Source organism: Corvus hawaiiensis, chromosome 6 (assembly GCF_020740725.1).
Source record: "Corvus hawaiiensis isolate bCorHaw1 chromosome 6, bCorHaw1.pri.cur, whole genome shotgun sequence".
In the NCBI taxonomy this organism is placed as follows: domain Eukaryota; kingdom Metazoa; phylum Chordata; class Aves; order Passeriformes; family Corvidae; genus Corvus; species Corvus hawaiiensis.
The window spans coordinates 4,143,294-4,163,881 of record NC_063218.1 but is presented as its reverse complement, the minus strand read 5'-3'; the positions used below and the strand labels follow the sequence as shown (position 1 = coordinate 4,163,881).

At 44.3% G+C, this 20,588-nt stretch overlaps 1 long non-coding RNA gene across 13 annotated transcripts in view; it reads right to left on the bottom strand.

Moving 5' to 3' along the window:
• The window catches only part of LOC125327457, a 99,831-nt gene that overhangs the window by 52,210 nt on the left and 27,033 nt on the right, over positions 1-20,588 (bottom strand). The window contains exons 1-2 of one of the 13 annotated variants that reach the window (XR_007204271.1): positions 3,467-3,478; positions 2,106-2,107 (exon numbers count right to left, since the gene is read on the bottom strand). The exons of the other annotated variants lie outside the window; for them this stretch is intronic. This is a non-coding gene — a long non-coding RNA (uncharacterized LOC125327457). Of the gene's footprint in view, positions 1-2,105; positions 2,108-3,466; positions 3,479-20,588 lie in introns of those variants that run through there. 13 annotated transcript variants of the gene reach the window in all.

Below are 20,588 nucleotides of genomic sequence, written 5' to 3'. Positions count from 1 at the left end.
TTTTTTTAAAATTGCTGGCAGTGTTTCTCAGAATAAAACCTTTGGTCTTTCTCTTTCTCTCCTCTGCCTCTGTTTCCTCCCTCCCCCCCCCCCCCTTTTTTTTTCCTGTGTTTTCTGTGGTGAGGCCGACATTTTTGTGTCTGCAGGTGACACTTTGATTGAAACTAAAATTAATAAATCAGCTGAAAAGCTCACACCTACAGCTCACAGCAGGGCCTTGAAAACACGGTTATAAAGGGAGCTTTATGCCCTTGTGTAAAGAAGGAATAAATTACAGAAGCACTTGTTGCCCTTGGACTCGATTTTGCTTTGCAGGCTGGTATCTTATTTTTGGAGCTTATTGTTAATCAACAGGTTCCTAGTAGGTTTAGCAGGTGACTTTGTTATTAATCTCCTATTTGACCACTATAGCATATTAATGAGGTAGGCTCCTGGATGTGGCAGTGTCTCCAGCACAAGGAATTAGTTTAAAAGGTGCAGTCTTTACTCAATTGCCCACAGTTAACGATGCTGCAGCCCAAATGCAAAGTAGCATTTTCTACAGCTTGTGTAGCATTAAGAGTGTTTTACTAACATTATGTTCCTCACTGTGCTTTTCTTCTGTTGTATACTTATTTCTTCTCCATGGAGGGCTATTATCAGGCTTACTGGTCCTTCCTTCTCTTTATATTTTGGGGGGCTTTCTTCATTTTTTATTCCCCTAACAAAATCAAGAAATTATATATAAATGACAAAATGATATCCTTTCTTATTAATGTGCACCTTGGTTTTAATTAAACAATTCCAGAGCCCTTTGGAGTACCATTGGATTTAAATAAAACACTCGGCTCAACATTTCCCTTCAAAACTGGCTTAATAAATATTATTATAAAGTGCAGGAATTCAACCAGCCCCATTTCACCTTGTATTTTGGGTTTGATTTAAGCTTGGAGAGAGGATACCTATAGGGGTACTTTGAGAACATAAAGAAAAGCTAAGGATTTAAGACTTAAATTTGTAATTACCGGGATCTGCCGAAATACATAATATTATGAGCCAGGCTATAAAACACCCTGGTGGAAACAACAGCTTTGTTGTAATACAGTAATTTCCACATTCCAAGGAACGTGCTCTGCCTTAGATGGTTATTATTGGCATTTGCTTTCATAACTTTCAGATGTGTGGTCTACCTCCCAAACAGATACATTTTCCTATTTAAATTAGCACTGTCAGGCTTATGCCTGCAGATTCCCAGCATTTTTTTTTTTTAACAAGGACTCTCACATGCAACAGCATTTTTGTGTCAGGCTAGGTGTCAGCCTTGAGTTTTAGCCTGAACCGTAAAATATCTGTCTTTTATGGATTAAGTTCAAAGTTATCATGTTACTTTAGCTTGGTACTTTGGTATTTCTCTTCTTTGGCCTCTTCTAGTTGGGATATATATATATATTTTTTTTTTTTTAAAGGTAGAAGAAACGAAATCTGCTAGATTGTATGTGTAAGAGAAAAGTTATTTAAGGTATTAGTAACATGTTTACTACAGGCAGCAAGGTTTAGGTGCCTTACTGCCTCTCACATAAAAGCCTGTAGATGTGCAGTCCATATTCAAAATCACATTAGAATTTTGATCTATATTTTCAGAAATTAAAGTCAATTTAATCTGCAGCCATCACACAGGGCTCAGCTAAGCTGAGAAAGATGCCCCAAAATGATGCACTGGAGTGAAGCATCCCTGTGGGCAACCAGACATCCCTGGTTATGGGGGGACAAACCATGGGGGAAAGATGGAATTCATCTGCAGACCCTGCAGCATCGTGACCTCAGAGAGGATATGATGAACGATCACCATGAAACACCCAGAAACACACTCACAAACTTGGATCCCATCCAAGGTGCTCCCAGCAGAGGACATGTCCAGCTCATGCCTGTACCTCTAAGTCTCCCCAGGATGAGCTGATAGGGCTCATTTTCAGACATCAATAATTCAACCAGTTAGCTTGTTAGAGCTAAAGGGAGATCTTCCCTATTTCAAGCCAAAAAAAAAAATTACCTAACCACACTTTGGGAAAAAAAAAAAAGCACATAGAAAGGTGGTTTTGAGCTCTGAGAACACACACAGTAATTACTGCTGACTTTATATTGCGTTTTATTTTTAAGGAACCACCATTTAAGCAGTTTTGCTGGATTGCTGTTCAGGGGTTTTGTGTTGTGGTCTTGTTTGTCAGGGCTCAAGGAATTGAGAATTTTTACGGCACAGGCACAACCCCCCATAAATCAGGGCTGGTCGTTAAAACCCTTCAGTGAAGTGGTGTTAGCAGGGGCTGCTCCACAGCCTCTTTCTAAGGAGGAATCCTTAATGTAACACACATTTGGGAGCCCTTTCCATCCCCAGCCCCCATCTCCCCAGAACTACTTACAGCACAAGGAGTTTTGAGCTTATTTTGTCTTTTCACAACTTAGCAAGATCAGACACATTTCTGCAATGCATATGCAGATTTTACCTCTTGTTACTTTCTCTAATGAGCTTTCACTTAATCAATTTGACAGTAGCCTTTCTTCCTTTTTGCTTCGTATCCACTAGGAAAGTATTCAGGAAAAAGTGTTAACAGTTTCAAGGGGTATTAGCAAAATGAAATGGTGGCACAGGCAAATTTAGGAAGATCGCAAGAGTGCTTTAAGAAAAGAAAAAAAAAAAGAAAAAGAGAAGTTAAAATGGGGGATGTGGATTTAGATGTTTGTCTAGGAAATGAGTATGACTGCAGACACCATGTTTATTTTCTTGCAAATAATTTTAAAATTATGCTAATAATGAGCAGAGAAATCCTAGTGTTATGTAATTATCCACGTTATAGAAACAAGCACTTTCCTTGATGGTATGCAGCCACTCCAAAAATAAAAATATCCTCTTTAATGGGGTGTTGAGTGTAGGCTCCAGTCTGAGCCATTCATGCAGGACAGGGATGCTGGAAGCCCCAGTGACCTGCAGAGCCATGGGAAGCTATCTGCAAAGCCCTATCAAGCCTACGCACCCAGGTTATCAAAGCCAGCTATGTATTTAAGGCTTCTGTGGAGGGGTTTCACAGAATCCCAGAATGGTTAGGGTTGGAAGGCAACTTAAGATCATCTTGTTCCAATCCCCCTGCCGTGGGCAGGGACACCTCGCACTAGACCAGGTTGCTCCAAGCCCTGTCCAACCTGGTGTGGAACACTGCCGGGGATGGAGCAGCCACAACTTCTCTGGGCAGCCTGTGCCAGGGCCTCACCACCCTCACAAGGAAGAATTCCTTCCGAAACTCCCATCTAACCCTGCCCTCTGGCAGTTAAAGCCATTCCCACTTCTCCTGTCACTCCGTGCTGTTGCTCAAAGTCCAGCTCTCTTGGAGCCCCTTTAGGCATTGGAAGGGGTTCTGAAGTCTCCCTGGATCATTCTCCAGGGCACCCTGGATTTCACAGCATCCACAGGCACTTGCTTCTAAAATGCACCCACAGAAACAGAAGTCAGTGCTCTGCATGGCATGGAAAACCAAACCAGGCAGGAAATTACCCCCAAAGTGGAGCTGCTGCAGGTCTCTGAATCAGCACTTACTCACTCAATGTCACCACTAAGCTGAGGACATCACTCAGGCATTAAGTTCATAATAGCAAAGTGACAAAGCACTGCTGACACCACCTTATTGACAAGGAACACGGAGCTTTACCCGGGGGTTTCATGACAGCCACAGTCTGCAGGAAGAGGGCATGGGCAGAAGGAAAACACTCATGGGCAAATGGCTTGGAGTTCCCCCCAGTCAGTAAATCCACTGGAGTCCCCTGGCCTGGACTGGTTGTCAGAGGAAAAATTTATAGCCCAATTCCTGCTTGCCAGGTGCTTCATGTGAAGTAAGCAAGTCACTTCCCATGTGACCTGTGGGATCACAGCCCAATTTGCAGGATTAGACACAGGGAGTGGGGATGCACCTAAGAAAAAGATTTTCCTTTCTCTTCATGAGAAATTGATATCTTGATGCCATGGAAGATGCAAACTTTATTCATGGCTTTCCATCCCTGGATGCCAACAACCCTTCAGCTGATGATCTGTTTCTTTCCTAAAATGGATTCCTTCCTGCCTGCCCCCCAAGCCAGAAAAAGTCCACTTTTCTGCCCAACACTGAACAGCTCTATCATGAGATGCATAATTACCACATCTATCAAAATTTTTATTTCCCCACTGGTAGAGCAAGCTGTGATACCCAAAAACCTGGTAAGAAAATGTGGCTGTCATTAGTGGACACTGAATCTTGTTTCCAATGTCATTGCCTTCAAACTGAAGGATTAAGTCCCAAAAAGTGCTCCAAGGGCTTGCTTCAGCAAGTGGGGTGTTAATGGCATCGTTTTTACGTACTTTAATGTTATTTTGCCCCGTTATAAGTTGATGGTGGTGTTCAGACAAAGTGTGCTTTTTGGGAGAAGCAACCCAACCTTGTGGAGCTGAACCTCACAGGGCAGAGCAAAGCGGGGGCACACAGACCCAGAGAGGCTTTAGCTGGGCTTTGCTTTCCTGGCACTGTTTCCATCCCAAAACAGGGGACCACGCCACCGCGGAGCCAGGCTATGTGCTGCAACAGGACTTTTCCAAAATCACTCTTTTCAAATATTTTATTCTGATCTTCTTTTTAAGCCGGGGTCCCAAACCTTTAAATCAGAGGCAATTTTGTTTTCCTAGCTGTCAGCAATATTTTGGCTATTTTAAGAATGTAGGACAGGGTTAAGGATTAGTACCAGCATTTCTTTTCTGTGTATCAGAGCTGCTTAGCAGTAATTAATTAGGACATTGGGTTTTGTACTCTTGGTTCAGGTCATTTGCCTATGAGCAGCTCAAGCCTTTTACAAAGGCACGCTGCATATGTTTCTGGGTACCTTTTTGAGAGAAGATTTAAATTGGCCAGATGAATAATACTTTGCTACAAGTGTTTTGCCCTAGGCAAAAAAGGTTTTCTTCATATTATCATCGCCCAGAGCTGGAATCCTCAAGCTTGATGTGACTGGTGTTATACTGTCACATGGCAATGATGTAAGAACAGGAGCTCTCTGTGTCAGACAAATCTGGATTTAGGGGAATTATAGCAGATGTTGCAAAATGGCAACAGTTTAGCAAGTTCCTTTCATCCCTTGGTTGGGAGGCAGGTCCACAAAGTACACCCAGACAGAGAAGAATGTTATCTTTGATCCCTTTCACTCCGGGGCAAGGAGACTCCACCCCATGAGGGATGCAGCGAGGCTGGAAATAAAAATAAATTTACAGTAGCTTTTTGCTTGGCAGTATGGAAATTGGCCATTATTTATTCATGCTGTTTGCCCAGACATGTATAAAAGATTTTTATCAGGGGGTAGTGTGTATTGTGCACTATAAAAAGATTAGAGCACTCAATATTAAGATTAATGGCACGGAAAAACACTTGGAAATTTGTGTGTGGTTAGATTACAGGGGATACTTGCAGCTCCTCTCCACTATGTGTGCATGGACAGTGTCACAGCCGTAATGTCATGCCGAGGCTACGAGGAGGGAAGGAATATAATTGCCTCTGATAGAAAGATAAAAAAGTAGGATATCACATCAATTTTATCCATCATGTAGGATTTTTTTTTTTTTTTTTTTTTTTTTTGTGAAAGACGCTGGAAATGTCTCTATTCACCTTCATTTGGACAAACTGCTCTTTTATACCTACACAGAAACTGAACACATGATGACAACGTGACAGACCCTGTTTACGACACGAAAGCACCACCTGCAGTGAACAAAACAGGCCAGTGTAGGACAAGCAGTAATTCTTTTCATGAGTTTAAATCTGATTGGAATTTGGTCAGAATTTGTAGGATTTTTCTTAAATTGGTTGGTTCATTAGAAATAAAAAAAAAATTTTTAAAAATCCATTCGGTGATAGGCACAAAACCACCCCAGTCTTTGATTAAGTATTATTAAAAAATCCCTTTTTACCACCCGAAAACAACATGGAGTCAGAGATGTATGGGATGGGCACGGCTGCTCACACTGCACAACCTCTCACCCAATGTCCTCATGGCCACAGCCACACTGCCCAAAGCCACCTTACCCTGAGCATCCTCAGTTGTACTGAATTTCCACGCCCAGAGGAGCTGAACCAGAGGGCTTCAGGCACATGCATGATAACAACTGTGGTTTTTATTGACACCTCACCTGCCTGAACATGCAGTGCTCATTTTTAAGAGTAGAAGTCCAGCTGGATTCAGCTCAGGGAGATATCTAGGGGCAAGCTCAAGTCTGAATATTGGAGTCATGGCACTGCACTTCAGCTCACACATCAGCTTAAAATCTGTGCTTTCATCTCTTCCTGAATCTGGCCCTTGCCCTGCGTGTGGTGCGCCATGTCTGATCCATATAGGACACACTGGTGGAGAGGATGGTGTCAAAGTTTTGAGACACCTTTCCCATGGGTGTCTGCAGTCATCTGAGCAGCTCACATACGTGAGTTGTCAGCAGGACATGGTTGCACCAGCACAGGGTGCCCAGAGCAGCTGTGGCTGCCCCTGGATCCCCGGAAGTGTCCAAGGCCAGGTTGAACAGGGCTTGGAGGAACCTGGTCTAGTGTAAGGTGTCCCTGCCCGTGGCAAGGGGCTGGAACTGGATGGTCTTTAACGTCCCTTCCAACCCAACTGTGATTCTTTGATTCTATGACCAAGCTGGGAGACAGCTCTTGTGTTCACTGCTCACATTGGTGGCCTTTAGGTACCATCTTAGGGAAAGCATCCTCAAGCAGTTCTGCTCACAAGAGAACAGAAAGGCCCTTCTTCACCTCATTTTGAATACTTCCAACCAGAGGAGACCTGCAGCAGCCAGGCCAAGCTGACCCCAGCACCCTCTTGTTTCTGTCTCTGAGCTGACCTGTACCCAGGGGTGTCTTCTGCTCTTGATCCTCCACACCAAGGTGGCCTTTGTGAGGCAAGATCCTAACTTTTACCACTCCAAAGGAAATATCTGCTCCTGTCTGTCCACCAAACCCCTTGTGCAGGCAATTCTGCCCATGGGGACTACCACAGAGCCCAGGCGAGCTGTAAACCCATCTGTCAGGAGACCCTTGGGATGGCCTTAAAGCACAGTACTGACCCCCCTGCATCCTCCTGCAGGACCAAAACCCAACAAGGGAGAGGCTGCAATGAATATTTTGCCAAGCACAGAGCCAAAACCTTTAATTGTGGCCACCAAGCAGATCAATGCCACCGTTACGGCGTGGCCAAAAACACACACAACAGTCATAGCACAAAATTGGTCGCGCCACTCATGGCCCCAGCCCCGTGTGCTGGGAATCAGAGGTGTTATAAGGAAAACATGGGATCAGCACACATTCCCATTCAAGATGCCTAATCTTGTCTACACTCAAAATGGCACCGGCTAAAATTGGTTTTCAATTGATTTAAGTTCACTGGCACAAAGCCCTGTGTAGACATTCTTAAATGGGTTTAAAAATGGCTTATCAATTTAGCTTAAGACACTTAGTAGCTAAACTAAGCTAAATCGGTATAAGCCAGGTTTAAATTGATTTATGATGTCCACAAAGAGTTTTGCACTGGTTTAACTAAATTGCTTTAAAAACACACCGCCACTTTAGCCTTCAAAAGTGAGTGCCTACGAGTGTAAGGATTTAGGGTAAATGTCTTTAAAAGTGCCTAAATATCTGAGGAGCTTATGCCCCTTTTCCCTAAACAGACTTAGGCTCTCCGAAATCAGAAACTGTCCTTTGTAACTGCTACTCCAAAGGTTCCCCCCCTGCAAAAAAACCCCAAAAAGTGGGGGGAAAAGGGTCAGATTCTCCACGGAGTAAATTAGAGAGATATCTCCCATTTTACATCAGCTGGAGGAACGCCAAGCCCTGCCTCAAATTTTTAAAGGGAAAACAAAATTATCTGACACCCCAGGTTTCGGGGGGCTTGTGGTTTGGGGGGGATTTTTGTAGCCAATTTTTATTTTTCCTTTCCCTCCTTAGGTGCGGTAGGTCCATATGATTCCCATATATTGAAATAATCCCGTTGCTGCTCGCAGCATCCCTGCACACCACAGTAACTCAGGCTTTTATGTTGATGTGCACAGTCACAGTTTGGAAGATATTTGAGTGCTCGTAGCCACATCTGTTGTTTTCTCTCTTAATGATTTGCAGTTAGCCAAAATAATAGAAAGCAGGCAGCGCTTCTTAATATTGGCTTGCTTGACATGAGCCTATCTCAGTCAAAATGTTTATTCTGCAGTGCTCCTGCTAGCTCTGGAAATTCATGTATCTATATGTATTTGCGTGTTTTGCTTGAGTAGGCACAAATTATGCTCTCAACTGGAAATATCACAAGTGTAAATAGTTTGGAGACATAAGTGTCTGAGAGAAACTCATGTAAAAGCTATTTGTTTTATGGATTTTGATCTCCAAAGTTTAAAATATGAGCAAACTTTTCATTAAGGGTTTTGCCATTTGTTTGAACACTCCTGTAGTAATTGGAAATGCAACAATTGTTTAAAAGTGGCATTGTCCATGAAAAGATTTAGTGAGGGATGAAGAAATTTCTTGAACCTAAAGACATAATCTGGTGATCCAATTCTCCCCACTGTGTCCATTCCCGTGAAACTCCATTTACTTTCTCCTATCCGTCACCAGCTCCCCCGCATCCCACCTAGCCAGTCCTCTAGGTTTCCCACATTGTTTCCCCTTTTGTCTTTTCAGTCCAAACAGAAGAACAACAGACAAGGTTTCGAAGGGCAGGGAGCATCAGGGGCTGGAAGAGAATGGCTAAGATGAGGGTCAGAGTCCCAGCCCTACTGCCAACAGTTACTAGGGTTTGTGCTGCCTGGCTGGGCAGTGTTCAAAGACTTTGCTGGGCTTTGTTCCACTGTGTAGGGATTAGGCCTGGCGGTCTGAGAATTTGCCTTCTAATTAAAAAGGATAAAAGATAGAAGTAGCATTAGACTAAAACATAGCAGTGATACTTCACAGGCTTTTTTTTTTTTTTTTTTTTTTGTAGTCACAAGACAACGCACGAAGTTGTCAGGTTGTTCTATTTCTTTTGTTTTCTGTGCGTATGAAAAAAAGAAAAATCATAACACCAAGAAGGGAGGGGAGGAGGAAAAGTTTTGAAACTCTTCCCAGCTGTTCCATATGGTGAGTGAAGGCAGAATTTCTGTGTGCACTGTGGCAATTTTGCTTGCTGACTATTGCATTTATTGACAAGGATTACACCAGCTCCCTATCACGTCCTTTAATGCTGTACCAAAAGGTGAGGGAATTCCCCACGTCATCCTGGCCGAAAGAGACTTCAGGAAACCTGAATTTCTTCTTCCACGACCTCTCCTTTTTTTCCCCTCTCTGCTTAGCCTCATTAGGGACACTCAAAACCAGCCACAAACCCTCCCCTCAAATTAACTGGGACATATTATTTTACCCGTGCAATGTGGAAAATGCCAGAGGCCACATCCAGATAGCCGGTGCTTATAGCACCGCTTTAATTATCCTTAAAAAAAAAATCCTGGGTTCCGAGCAGGAAGGGGAGGCCAAATCCCCACAAGCTGTTACTCGTGTGAGTAATCCCATCTCCTCCAAAAGCCCTATTCAGGGCAGCCGCCAAGATCCAGCCCCACGCAGGACGGTGAGGACGGGCGTAAATCCAGGGTCTGCCAGCCCGACAAGGGCCGTTGGAAGAAATCCCTGCCATTTACAACTTGATCCGCCTTTAAAAACATCCTCCTGGGCTGTAGCCGGGGCAGGGGGAGCCGTGGTGTTTCGGGGTGGCTCTGCTGACTTCCCCGGACAACCCCTGGCACCCTAAGAGAGAAGCTGAGGTGAGCAGTTGCGTAAGGGCCGCTGATGAGATTATATTAATTACTTTTCAGAAGAAGGAAGAAAAGAGGGGAAAAAAAGAAAAAAAGGAAAAGAAAAAGAAAAAGAAAAAGAAAAAGAAAAAGAAAAAGAAAAAGAAAAAGAAAAAGAAAAAAAGAAAAAGAAAAGAGGGGGTAGGAGTTTGGTGGAAGACTTGAGAAGCTTTCAAAGCCGCCGAGCTCGGGTTGCAGGCAAGGATAAAGGAATGCCCTTTTGTTCCCACACATCTCTCCTTACGTCACAACGAGCCCAATTTCTTCTGAATTCTGGCTGACTTTGCATGTAGTAAATAATTTGGAAGAGACGACAGACCAGGCGAAAATGATTCACAGCAGAGAGTTGTTGCACTTCATCGTAGAGGATCCAAAGGGGAAAGCACTGCTCACGGGAAAGCATTTTCATTCATTAAAATTTTTGCTCGAGTTTTCTTTCCTCTGAGCCAGTAAAGACCATATTTGTTCTGAGCCATAACACGAGAAGGAAGGGGAAGACTTAAAAACACTGCTTGGGCCAAAATGTTGTTGTCTTTAAATGAAATAAGCCCTTTTATACTGCTGTGAGTTAGCTCGAAAGCAACATTAATGTGGCAAATTATCCCATTGATTTTAGGCAGGGTTCTTCATTGATTTTTGCATTAAAAAAATGGCTGTATGAGCCAGCCCATGGTGCCTAACTTCTTAATATCAGGGCACTGTGAAAGGTTGCCCTTCCACTGAGTTTTAAGGACATGGAAATTTTTTAAAACCAGTGTGCTGCTTTCTGGCTATCAGTGTTGGAAATGAGACCTGCTCTTCTTTGCTGGATTTAGAAGTAAATAGATTCAACGTCCCCGCAGGACAATATTCCCAATTCCCTCCAGGCCTGCAGTCAGCTCCTTTCTGCCTCCATCCCAGAGAGCCAGAGACAGGATCAGGCCACACTTTGGTGCTGAAAAACCCTCTTGTATTGATTTATGTGCTTAACATCGTTTCAGAGTGGCCGAAGCAGAGGCAAAGGTCCCCCCTCCCATTTTGTATTCCAGAGGACTGATGATAACTGAGAGGAAATTCTCAGTTTGCCCCATGATGGGGGTCACTCAGAAGAGCCCCCCTGGCTTTTTTGGCTAGTTTTGTGCAGAGGAGCAGGGACGAAAACCCCTTGGAGGAGAGATTCTCAGCCGCCACGCATCCAGACCTCCCCGTGCCTCATCATCCTCCTCCTCCTCCTTCTCCTTCAGCACTGCTGCTTCTGCAGGGCTCAGCCCCAGTGACACAAACTGGGGGAAGGATCCTGTCATCCATTTTCCGTGGGGAAAATTAAGCAAGGCATAAAGAGGAATATCATATTTTTTAAAATAGGATATTGGAAGAAATAAAAATCTCTTTCCCTGGTGTGTTAAAAGCACTCAGCGCTTTAGAGCTGGATCTTCTTCAACACCTCGAGAGAGACACAAGCACGAGTGTTATTTCTCTCCCTTACTCTTCACTTACTCACAGGAGGAAGGTGATGATCCAAGGGGGCTTTATATTTGCAAGAACATTCCCAATATTTGCATTACCCGTCAAGGAAAATATTTTTAAAGGCCAAACGAATATTCATTTATATTTATTTGCTTAATCTAATGATCTATTGTGATTCTCCCTTTCATCTATTCTTCCCTTGATGAGTGTGTGGCACTCCCATTAAGATTAATAGCGGTTTCACATGCACAGTCAGGGGAGATTAGACCCCTGCCCCGGCCTCCTGCCAGCCCCATGTATGTCTTTGGATTCAAGCTCCGAACCCTCACTGATGTCAGTGAAAGCACCATGTGTACAAAAAGGCCCAATCCTGCCCGGGGCTGAGCATCCTCCCCGCCAGCCCGGGCCTTCAGAAGCAACGGGGCACAGCTTCTCCCCAAACACATTTATTATGCTGCAAAGTCTGGGGCTGTCTGGGGAGCATATGTTTATGTGGGGTCACTGTTTCTGCAAGCACAAGGTGGGGATTTTTTATGACAGACCAGTCTAGAACAGCATATGGGGACCAGTGAGGGGTGCACTGGAACCATTTCTTAGCAAAATAAACCACACAAAATCACAAAATGGTCCCTCCACACAAAGTTAACTCCACGTGCAGAAATTACATTTTGTGACCATTTCAATCCTTCCTGGGCATTCAACTCTGCCGTTACACAGCCTGGCCCAGAGATGCACTTAAGCCACCCAGTTTTGAAAATTAGGTGTATAATATATCATGCTTCTTTAGCAAGGCAGGGGCTGCTCCAAAGCCTTGGCATGAGAGCCCTCCTGTCGCCTTCAGCGGGATTTGGAGCAAGGCCTTTCTTCCAGTGGCATGAGAGGTACTTCTGCCACAAGCTGGGAGCCCAGTCCTGAGAGTAATTATGCCTTTGAGAGGCTAAAAGCTTCTGAATATTCCTGGTGCAAAAAGCTGCTCGCAGATGTAAGGGTTTGCGACACCTGAGCAGACGAGGTGGAATTTGTGTGTTGGGTCTGATTTAAAAAAATTTTTTAAAGGTGCATTTTTTCTATTCCATTCTGGTGAATTTGTATCATCTCTTCATTTGCAGCTGTTTACCAATATCCCCTATTCCATCCCCATCCTGACCTTGTCAGATTAAGTACAGCAGCTGCCTCACTACTTGGACCACTGAATAATTTTTTTCCCTCTTATTTCCATGGTATTTCTGGGAAGAGGAAAAGAAGGATTTTCTAATTGCTAGTGCAGAAGGCTGAGCCACAGCCTCTATGTGTGGAGTAATTTACTTGTAATTACAAATGCAGCCTCATGCCTCAGTTTCCCCAGGCACATCGTGTGTGCAGCGATACCTCTGGCTTTCCAGTGGCACCATAAAAAATGAAACATTTATAAGGCTTTTGGAGGCTGAAAGGCATTAAGAGCCTTATAATGACGTTTTCAGACTACTTCCAATATCCAGCCAGACTCTCTAATAGCAACAATTAGAATTATTAATTTTTACTGCCCTGAAGCACTGAAAAACGCTAAGATCCAACCTAAGCAATGCGAGCAAAGTCAGACATAAAGAGTGAGGAAGAGCCAGAAAGTGAGCAGGAGTCAGAGCATGGGAACCGCTCCACCATCTGTCCCCTCGGCTCGCTCGGAAGGCATCCCACAATTAGAGCAAAACTGAGGATATGACATTGTTTTCCTGCATTGTATTCAGGCTTCGTGGTAATGGCCTCATTATTGATTTGTGGGGTTTTTTCCACTTAGAGCTTTTGCACCTTTCATAGCACACGGCACATGCAGGCTCTAAATGTGGTATTTATGTCATGCTGTCTATATCACAATATCTCTCCTATATTAGCATACACTGGGTAGTCATGTCTTACCAATATTTACAGATATTTTTAATGTAAATATTTCGATTATTCCTATTAAAACATGACTGTAGCCCTTTACAGTATCAGGTACTAAATCTAATTGATTGATTAGATAGATATGAGTAAATGATGAATATGTATGTTTAGCAAATGCCTTCTTGCACATTTGTATGGCAGCATCTCTTCTTTTGGCTTTTCTAGTAAGAAATAATAGAATTTTTTTAATATATTTAATTGATGCAATTTATGGTCACGGCTAATGGGGTGCTTTAATAAGAGAAAATAATCCACTGAATTTCGGTTATTTCAATAAAAACTCAGAAAGTGTATTTTAATCTCTCCAAGATCATCATCCTTGTTCTAAGTACGAGTTCCTAAAAAACCTGTGCTGCAATTTGCTTTTATTTTCGTTTTTTTGGCTTAAGCAATAGGCTTGAAAGTGGCAGCTCTGAAAGCAGATTTCTTTATCCAGAAGCCAGTTTGGAGAGCGTCCACACAGGCTGCTATTCTAAGGCACCATTCTGAAGACTGCCATCTCCACGATGGCACATGAGATGTAATTTAGTCTCTGTGTTAATTTAGCCCAGGGTCTCTCCTGAACAGAGAGGACCAGCTGTGCCAAAATGTGTTAAACTGGGGATGGCGCTTTTGTGATACGGACAACTGTCTACCAGGGACTGAGCTGAGACCACCAAACTACTTTCATTTAGATTCTCAGTTTAGTCTTGAACCAAGGTCAGAAGGTAAATAGCCAGGGCTTTATCTTCCCTGCCAAGCCCCTGGTAGAGGGTCTCTTTGAAGTGGAGTGTGATCAGCGGCAGTTTCAGAACTAATGTCCAAGACAGTGATGTTTAATACATTTGCTTCCCTTTTACATCTGCTGGTACGATCGCAGGTTAATTCAAGTACAGTTTCTCCACAAAGGAGTGTTCTCACCCAGCTGTGGTCTCAAAAACAAATCTGAAATTAACTCAAAACACCCTCTTGACACCACCCTCTCCCCAAAGTATACATGTATTTTTTTTTTTATCCCAACTGCTTTTAATGCCGGTGGCTTTGGGTCTGATCCTGCTCTTTTTGAAGTCAACGGCATCCTTCACACTCACTTCAATGACTGAGACACTTTGAAGCTTCTCACAATGTTGGCCAGTTGTTTGTGGCTGCACATCCCCCAGGTGGTCAGAGGGAGGGAGATGTCCATTTCCAGGGACATTTTCTGCCGTGACACACAGAGAGTGGTGTCTGGTGGCAGATACCACTGCACAGGCAGGCTCTACACTCACCGGTCAAGCCAGTCAATCCATAAACCTTAAATACAGGGTCACATTTGCCTGGCAATACAAATTTAAGAAGTCCTGTGACTTTCCTTTTTTGTTGCCCCACTCATATGGAGCTTTTTTAAGGATCTGGATTCGAAAGCCTGACTGTTCCTGCAACGTTTATTCCCAGATTGACTCCCTAACTCAGTTCACATCATTGCCCTGCAAGCAATTCATAGAATCACTGAGGCTGGAAAAGCCCTCTGAGATCACTGAGTCCAACTATTAACCCAGCACTGCCAAGCCACCACTAACCCACGTCCCCAAGTGTCACATCCACAAGGCTTTTAAGTCACCCCAGAAATAGTGATGCCACCACTGCCCTGGACACCCTGTTCCAATGCCTGACCACCCTTTCCCTGAAGAAATCTTCCTGAATGTCCAATCTAAATCTCCACGGGCACTGCTTGAGGATGTTTCCCCTTGTCCTGTCCCCGTTCCCTGGGAGCAGAGCCTGACCCCCCCGGCTGCCCCCTCCTGTCAGGGAGTTGTGCAGAGCCACAAGGTCCCCCCTGAGCCTCCTTTGCTCCAGGCTGAGCTCCCCCAGCTCCCTCAGTCCCTCCTGGTGCTCCAGACCCTTCCCAACTCCATTCCCTTCTCTGGACATGCCCCAGCACTATTTTAGGGCCAAAAACCAAACACAGAATTCAAGGTACAGCCTCACCAGTGCCCAGCAAAGGGGGATTGTCACTGCCCTGGCCCCACTGGCTCCACAGGCACGTTGCTGGGTGGGGCACAGTGAATAGTTGGATGCAAGGAGAAGATGGCCACCAAAGATCTCATCTCTTCCAAACATGCTCCAAAACTCCCAGAGATTGATTCTCCTACCCAACCATGTGCCACCATGGCTACATTTCATGCAGTTACTCAACACAGAACTGCTGGTGGCTCCTTGTACTCGATGTGTGGTCTGGGAGGCCTCTGGGCACCTCCAGCCTGGGGTACAACAGAGGTTTCATACCTTTCCCTGACACCAGAACCCCTGTAGTGTAATTTTCATGCTACTAAAAATGTCCCAGAAGTATCTATCCCCGGGTGGTCTGCTTCTAGCCAGAGCTAATCTGATGCACACCTCTCATCTTGGGTTGGTTCCCCACATCAGCATCCCCAGGTGTAGGATCAGGGCTTGCATGAAAGGGAAAGGGAATTGCTGTCATTTTGCCTTTAGTATTGATGTTTTTTTCTGCCCAGGACTGCTATTGAAATGGTTTTGTATCAGAATATCCCTTTTCATCAAAGCTTACAATTGAATGCACCCCAAAAAATTCTTTGTTTTCCTGCCACAATTTCTTGATTAAAATAGAGCCAGGCTTCACCTGACTGGGTCTGGAGTTTCATGGTTAGCCAAGAAGTAGACTAGAAAGAAAATAAAGCCCTGCAAACTCCAACTATTGTGCTCAGGCACAGGCATAGGCCATGCAACACCCTCCATCCCCTGCACCCAAATACTGACAGGCAACTCCTGACATCTCAGCCATGAAATTTTGCAGCATTTAAGCACAACGGGCTGAATTTGAAGAGTTATGTTTACTTTCCCTTAGTAATACTGGTGCATGTAAGGGATGGATGAAGCAGATTTCTCTGCAGGCACATCCAAAACTCACAGAATCTTGCAATGTACAATGAAACTACAGAAAAACAAGGCTGGAAAGGACATCAAGAAGCCACCTATCCATTCTTCTGCCCCAGGGTAGGGTCATCTGTATTTTTGAGGCTGATATTTGTCTAACATGCAGGCAAAAGCCTTCATTGCCCCTCCAGGCAGTCTGCTCTGTTTCTCCTCATGGGAAGTGTTTCTTAACCTCTAAGCTGAACTTCGGGGCTTCACCCAATGCCCTTTCCTTCTTGCCCCAGCCCCTTGGACATGGAGGACAGACTCAGACCCCTCACAATGGTTTTGGAGATGTTTGACCACTCCTGTCACCTCTCCCTTCATGGCTGCCTGCTCCAAATTCCCCAAGACTTTCCCAGTTCTGATCCTCTGCTTTGGCCTCCCCTGACTGGTGTGACCTGTAACCACTCCCTCTTCCATTGGGTAGAACAAGGGCAAACTGCTGAAGGCCTCCACGTAGGACAATCTTCCTCTCACAGAATTGGTAAGGTTGGGAAAAAACCTCCAAAATCATCGAGTCCAAGTGTTAATTACCGTGGTGGCTCTTTGACAGTGGTTACAGATAACTTGGTTTTGGTGAAGTTATCCAGCCATATCATATCCAAAATACAGTATTTTCTTTTAAAAATTGTTACCATGTTTTGAAATTGTCTATTCTTGACAAATTTCTGTTGACTGTCATTGACTGTATCACATTTTATTTATATATTCTGTATTATTAGTAGTCCCACCCTGTGATTTAGGCATTTCAGAGAAGATATCCCTGCTAAAAAATATGTCTGATCCCAATCACAGAAGAGACTCCTGAAACTAGTAGAAAATAAATCCAAAGGAAGAGTGACCCACAGCCATTAGGATTCAAAATAAATGGCATATATTTCAGTCTAGGCTGTGCCCGTCCTGTCTGGTGTGGTCTAGGAAAAATCAGCAACATCTGGGGAAGATTTGTCCTTTTCATTGGATCCATAAGACAGAAGCATGTGATGCTGCTTGGCAGGTGGAGGAAGCATTCCTTCCCTCAGGTTCTCTGAAAGTCTCTGCTTCTACCCAATAACTACACCAGGGGCTTAAGTTAGTGCCTAAATTAGATAGTGTGCATACAGCCTGCAACTTCCCTGGTGGGAATTCCCCATCTGTAAAAAAGAAAGCAATTTCTACCTAACAGTGGGCTATGAGGGAAGAATTAATAAGCTAAAGAAGATGAGGAACTCCAATAAACAGTCAAACACTGTAAAGGGCTGTGCTGGGTCACTGCTCTGCAGCTGGAGGCAGCCATCCCACAGACCCCTCAGCACACTGGGATAACATGTTTGACCAGACCCTTGACCACCCAGCTACCCCTCTTCTTGAGGTGTCAAGGTTTGTCACATCTCATAGCTGTTTTCAGCTGAAAGATCAATTTTGAAGTTGTGACACGTCCACACTGGGAGTGTGGAGCCACCTACACCAGCTTCATGCTTTAAACCCAGCATAGGAAGGAGAAGGCTGTGAAATACAGTTTATTAACACAGCTGAAGTACTTCCACAAACCCTCTAAACCACCCAAATAAACTTGGAATAAATGGCTTTTACTTCACTGATCATTAGAAGCTCCTTGGCTAGGTGGTGTTGGAGATGACAAGAAGTGGGACAATCAGGGCCCTGGCTGGAAGATGAATAATGGGATCCAGTAGCTAAAAAACTGAATTTAGACTCATTGAGCTGTTTTAGCCTCACTAAATTTCCTCCTGAACAGCTCAAGACCCTCAAAGGCACCAGACCACAGGTTTAGGATCTCGGGTGGGAAAGGTCCATTGAGATAAAGAGGAAATTCACAGAATCATAGAATGGCTTGGGTTGGAAGGGACCTTAAAGATCATCTTGTTCCATCTCCCTGCCATGGGCGGGGACACCTTCCACTAGGCCAGGTTGCTCAGATTGGGATGTAATTAATGACCAGAACAAATGGCCAAGTGCTGCAGAGGAGTCTCCACTGCTGGAGATTTCAGTCTCCAGACTGGACATTTTCCAAGTGAGATTCTCCAATCCAAACACGTATTAATCCACAGACATCCTCTGGACTGCATCAAATAGCAGGACAGATTAAACAAACACAGTTGTCCCTCTGGTTTTAAATCTGTGACTCCCTTTCTATCCAGATACCAGAGTCTCACTCACCCAGTGAGTAACACCATCCTATCAGAGGCATAAAGATACTTTTCCACAAAATTTCTCATAATACCAGGATTGCAGTAATTAGCAGCACATAGGCAACTTTGTGTCTCTGCATCCATGTGAGGCATATGAAAATTTGATTCCACTAATCCTAGAACTTAAGACACAGTCCTTCCATGCATCTGTGCCTACCAGTTCATAGCACAGCCTTATGATGGCATTCTCAAACCAGATTAGGAATTTTGGCTGCCTGTAGCAAAAAAGAGTGAAATGGGATCCGAAATAGCTGTGCTGTTGCATGGAGAGTTGTCCACCTTGGCTGGGAGGGGATGCCTGCCAGTTAGGAAAGGCTTGACATCCTCCTCTGATCTCCAGAAGACACCATATCTCTCACTTGGCCTCTGAGACCCACCCACCCTTTTTATAGCCAAGGAAAAGTGAATAAAGGTTCATGGATCTGGGCTCAAAAGGTGGCAGTGATGAATACATAAACTGGACATCTTGGTGTTCATGAAGCATGAGCTGTGCTTTCCTCATCAGCCTGAGCATCTCCTAACTGGGGACATTCATCTTCCTCCTGTGGAAAGGGATCACTGGGCAGAGGGGATGGCAGAAACCTTCCTGTAAGGAAATCCATCAGGTGGGCAGTGAAGATGATGGCAGGAGTCTGAGAGAGGATGTGGTGGCTTCCTGCCACAGGAATTTGCCCCACCATGTGATCTGATAGCAGAGCTGATGTGAAATTCTGCAAGTGCTTTGTGTCAAGCAGGAACATCCATCCACACCAAAGATCAGCCCTTAAATTTCAGTGCTGATGAACATGGGCCAAGTCAGAGCCAAGCAAACATGGCTTTACCAGTTCAAATCCAGCACAAACTGAAAACAGTGGCATGGTCCTTACTCAGCAACAGACTGACCCAAACCCCTGCAACCACCACGGCTCCCAAAAATATTGCTGCTAAATCCAAACTGTGAAATTGGGAGTTGGCCCTCAACCAAGCCAGCATCTTGGCTGGGCTGAAAAAAGCCACCAAGTAGGCACTGAGAAATGAGTACTCTGCTCCCCTTCTACAGAAATCTTTTCCAAGGTCTCAATCATGTGCCCCAACTTTTCAAACCTTTGCCACATGCCATCAAATAATACACACACACACACAGACACACACGTACACACACAGATACATATGTATACAATTTTTAAAAAATAAATGAATGACCACTCTTACAAAACATAAAGGACTTTTATATATGGTAAATAGGAATTTGGATAGATTTTTATTTGGGAGAAAGGGTGGACTCACAGTGAAGCACTTGAACCCAATCATCTGTACACCTCTCCCAAAAAATTCAGCCCTCAAGTAACTTTTCCTCTCCCTTCCTCAGCCTGATTGCCCTTTCCCCCCACCCACCAGGAAAAATTCGGAAATCCCATAAAAGTTAACTGCCTGAAGTTGCAGTATAAGTCCTGTTAGGCAGCCAGTTCCCTTTCAAAACACACACACACACACAAAGGAAGCCCTGGGAATTTCTTCGGAAATGCAGCGGCGCTGGTGCCATGTGTTTACTGGGATGTAAAGATACAGCAGAATTAAGGTACATCCAGGCAATTTTTCAAGCATGCCTGGAAGAGATGGCAGGGATTTCTCTCAACAGTGTTGAATTCAAATCTGAGGCACAAGGTTTGGTGAAAGGATTGCTATTTTTAATACCCACAGTTTCCTTGTGCGATTCCAGCTCTCTAAGACCCTAAGACCTTTAAATTCCATCTAGTGTCTATCACATGCCATTGAATTGGCATGTTTGCAAATTGCATGCAGTGAGATCCTTCCATACCAGCAGCTCTGTCTCAGATTCCCCACCATCCCTGCCAAACTAGTATTGCCTGCACATTTTTTTCATCTTTTCATTGAGTTCTGTGTGTCAGCCAACACATTCTTTAGAACAGGCTTCAGTAGGCATGGTAACTGGTTCCTGGTTGCAAGCTGCCTTATGCATTTGCTCCCGTTTCTTTCTGGATAATTTTCCCCCCCGCTCTTTCTTCTTAGGTGAGGACTTAAAGCGTGTTTAGTGTTATCTGTTCCATCTGTTGTGTCTGTGGTAAATAGCTGAGATATAATAAAAAGTCCTAATTGAGGTAGTGGTGCGGTGAATAAGCAAAGCCCGTTCGTTGGGACCGTGAATCTGGACAGTTGAGAGCTGCAGGTACCTCGGGGCTGCTCAGCCTGACTCTGCTATGTTGACTTTGTCTAATTGCAGGGGAGGAGCTAGAAAAGCAGTGAAGGGCAGTGGCACACACAGCAGGAGAGCTGAAAAATACTGGCATAACCATGCA